Source organism: Pinus tabuliformis, chromosome 7 (assembly GCF_031772625.1).
Source record: "Pinus tabuliformis cultivar Carrire ecotype Pingquan chromosome 7, CPIR1, whole genome shotgun sequence".
NCBI classification, from domain to species: domain Eukaryota; kingdom Viridiplantae; phylum Streptophyta; class Pinopsida; order Pinales; family Pinaceae; genus Pinus; species Pinus tabuliformis.
The window spans coordinates 1,582,321,575-1,582,326,061 of NC_142293.1; positions in this window are offsets into that span (position 1 = coordinate 1,582,321,575).

Genomic DNA, 4,487 nt, shown 5'->3' on the forward strand with positions numbered 1-4,487 from the left:
ATTCACTACCAGTAGAAACTGGCACTTTGTAGCCACATGTTGACTCTTATACCCTTCTAGTTGCATGATCATCCACATAATAGACTCCATCGATCTTTTTCTTATCTGATTTATTGGAATTTTGTTGCTCACTAAATGACTGCCTTCAATTCAATATGTCCAAATCAACTCCATGGTGGTCCTCAGATCTTCTCTCCCTCATGTCATGTTTACTCATGCACCTCTACATGATAAAACAATGAGGAAGTATATTTCATCTCATTCGATAGAGACATCATGGTCCCCAATCCTGAACTTGTTCATCCCACCATTGGATAATCCAACTCAAGGGATCCTCTTGACTTTTCATCAAGTCAAGTCTGGTATACTTTAGTAGCCCACATCATCTCAAAGTTGCCAAACATGCTGGATCATTCAACATTCATAGTTCTTTGGCATCATGGACTCTTTCTCTCCAAAGACTCATTGTGTAAGCCTAATCCATGCATAACACAACCCTTAAATTAGTTTCTAGCTAGTAGAAAACCCTGGGAAATTAAGAAAACCAAGCTATCCTTGTGCTCGACCAGTTAATGCAACCCTCCTATGCCCGTAGAGTGTGATAACACCTTTCCCCTTCATGGTAAAAGAATTTAATGTGCCCCAACACCTAGGAAACCATGTTAGCTAGCCAAGCCACCTAGGGCTTACTGAAAAGTGCTAAATTGACCATCAACAAACATGAATTAAGTATTTAAATGTAGGATTAGGATCGAGCCATCTACTTAGAACTAACAAAAAGTCCAATGGTCACCTGTATTGTTCGTAATAATTTGGGAAAGTCATGCTCCTTTTTTCCTTAGAAGCACTCTCACAAACTACAAACATTGAAAATGAGGGCCTGTCACCCTTATTATAGTCACTTTGGAGGTATGACTCACTTTAGCTAGTCTTTGAAATTGAAGCTATTCATTCTTGTCTTGTTTAAACATGCACCATACCGTTATTCTATCATATTTTTCTTACACTCTGATGATCTCTTAATTTTTTTATGCAGAGTTGACCAAAATTGACTCCAGATGAGCACATTTGTTTTGGACTTTTTCTCGCTTTTAAACTAAAAAACCACCGAGTTACCTTCTTCGAGCTCATAAAATTCCTACAAAGAATATATGAGCACATTATTTTTTGGAACTTTTTCTCGCTATTGATCTAAAAATCCCCCGAGTTGCCTTCTTTGGGCTCATAAAATTTCTATGAAGAAGACCTGAGTAATTATTTTTATCTCCTTTTCTCACTCCCTAAAACTAAAAAATGATATATTGAGTTTTTCTTCGTCTCACGTTAAAATTTCATGAAGAATATTGAATTCACTTTGTATTTTCATACTTGTAACAAAATGAGGTGGACATCTATTGAGCATAGGTTTATCACTTTATCTAGACTCAATGGACTAACTTATGGAAAAGGAACTGTACTGAGTATACTATTAACCCTTTATCGAACCCGATCATAAACCATGAAAAAGGTACCCCTTCGAGTTGTCTTTATGATATTTTTAGGCTCTCTAAATGTGAAAAGACCATCAAGTTTACCTGTCTAGACTCGTTAAACTTAATCAGATGGGGAAAAATTGGAAAGAGAAATGGCTCAATATCTAAATTCTGAAGGATCTTATGGAAGCAGTCAATCACTTGAACATGGAACCCCCTCAGGAAGCCTCTTTATCAAATTCTCACCAAACTTTACCATCCTATGAGTTTAGCCTTCATACTCTGATGTTCTTGCATCCATGTATCCTAACACTCTTTGGTGTTCATGAGTCTAAGATGCATGGTAACCTTGATGTCATGCTTTCTATTGTTCAAGGGATTCGTATCCTCTTTGCTTCCTGTATCAACCATACCATCATATGATTGAAATTTCCCTCCATCTGTTTGACCCATTACTATAATATATCTCCAAAACAATCATTCTTGTCCCGTTTCATGATAAATAATGTAGGAAACCTTATTTCCTACCTTTGACAGATCTCTTCCTATCAACTTCAACATCCTATCTAGGAAGAAGATCTAGAAACATATCAGTACCCTGGAACTTGTAGTCCTTAGTGGAAGGTTACCCTTCATTTCATTAGGGTTTTTCATTATTGGCTCCCAGTTGAATGTTTCTACGAGTGTTTGATGGCAACAAACTTTACACACTCACTAGTTTGTACTGGACATATTGGAGACCATCATCCTTATTAGTGGCCATCCTCATGCCTGTTAACAAGTTTAATCATTGATTGGTAATTAAATGATTTCTCACATGTTCAACTTCAACTCATTTATTCACATGTGCATAAATATGTCGTTCATAGAGGCGAGGACCAAGACCTTGGGTAGAGGCTTACATCACTCAGCCTTGTTTCCTCTCCCAAGCTGTTTATATTGTTTTTGAGAAATCTCTTCAGCTTGATCATATTATGACACAAATTCAACATTGTTCCTATTGGTGGACATGACAATCATACCTCTTATGAGAATCACTCTAATACAGCTACTGATCATTGGAATTCCTGACTCGGGACATGTTATATATTTTTGACATATGTTGTTATTTTTAGGTCTCCTATAGTTTTGAAGCTCCAAGCCTCTCTCTCTCTTATATATAAAGTATTTCGACCATTGTCTCCATCTCTAACCTCACACTTTAGGGGGCATATTTTATACACAAATTCCCTCCTCGTCAGCTCAGAGGAGAAGGACACTTTGACTGGAAGAAAACACTAAGTTGTTGGCCCATTTGCCAGGGTAACACACTCCAGAAACATACAAAGGGATTTATAAGAATTCTCATGAATCAACTCTGTTTTTCCTAAAGGGAAGCGTTACTAGATATTTATGAGATTCTGGAGGTCAAAGTGTGAGTTGAATGATTGACACTCCACGTTTCACCGAAATTTCAACTTGAAAATCTAGAAACATCTACCTAGGTCCTAACTAAAAACATTGTAATCCTAAGAGAGATTCACAGAAAGGGAAAGATCAATAAAGTGAGGCAACATCCAAGCTTTTTCCTCATTGGAACTCATGAAGAAATTGGAAAGGAGAGAGCCTCTCCTCATCTATAAATTAGAGGCTTGGCCATTGTAACAAAGATCAAAATTTTTGAGATTAGTATTGTTATACCATCGAAGAGTTGAGAGAGAGAGAGGGAAAGGAGCCAAGGAGATAAGGGAAGAATTGATTTAGAAACCATGGTTGTAATCATTCTTTTCTCATCTCATAATATAGATCTTCTCTTTCCTTGTCTACTTGATGACGTTGAGACTTCTTTTCTATATATGTTGATGTGAATTCGATATTAATGGTTCTCTTAGATGCATGATAGTTTTATATATTATTGTATGTCAATGCTTTTAATAATAAAGATGTATATGTTGTGAAGGTTACTTCTTGTCTTGTTTATGGGTAGGTTCTATTCTAGGAGTAGGTGAAGCGGTCCTCCCATTTCCACACTGAGATATCTGGTAAAACGACACTAGAGATTGAGAGGTAACTCTTCTCTTTTAATTTGTTGATTATAAGAGTAACATGAATATATGCAGGTATCTTTGAACAATTGGAGGTCACCTAATTCTATCTTCCTTGGGTCCTGGGAGACCCGAGAGGGTATTTCTATCTACAACCACCCATGCATTAATGCCTACAACACTCCAAGGATAGCAGGAAGAAACTTGAGCCTACAATTGAGAGGAGAGTCTTTGTATGATACAGAGAGACACCACATAACTATATGATTTATTTTCCCTCATTCAAGGTGACAATAGTGAGGAAAGATGTCAAATATGATGAGGAGAAGTCTATGACTTGATCTCTAAAGCAAGAGTCGAGTATCCCATTGGAGGAGGAGATGTTAGTTCCAAAGGAGGAGCCTTGAGAAAGCTTTAGGATTTTGTTTAGAAGACAAGAGGCCAAGTGGAAGCACCCACTCAACCAAAATCTTCCAGAGATGGGAGGAAGAGAACGAGAGAAGCTAACAGATTGGTACAGGATGCATGGGAGCATGTGGGAGCTCCTACATCTTAGCACAGGAACAAGACGTGACTAGATAGGTACAGTGGGTGTATGGCTCTCATGACAAGACTCAATGAGATAAATCCTTCTTCATTTGAGGAAGGGATTTCTCAACCAGTGTGGGTTTATGCCATGAGGGAGGAGTATGAATCCATCATGAATGAAAATGTATGGGAGGTGGTTCTGAGGCCAGAGAAGAAGTCAGTAGTTGGTTTGAGATGGATCTATAAAGTGAAACATGCAGATGATGGGAGCATCAAGAAGTACAAGTCTAGATTTGTGACCAAAGGATTCTCTCAAGTATAGGGAGCGGGTTGTGTGGAAACATTTGCACCAGTGGCAAGGTATTCCTCAATCAAAACCATTCAAGCATTGGTTATGCATATGGGGTGGAATATCCACTAGATGGATGTGAATACCACCTTTCTCAATGGTGTTGTTGAGGAT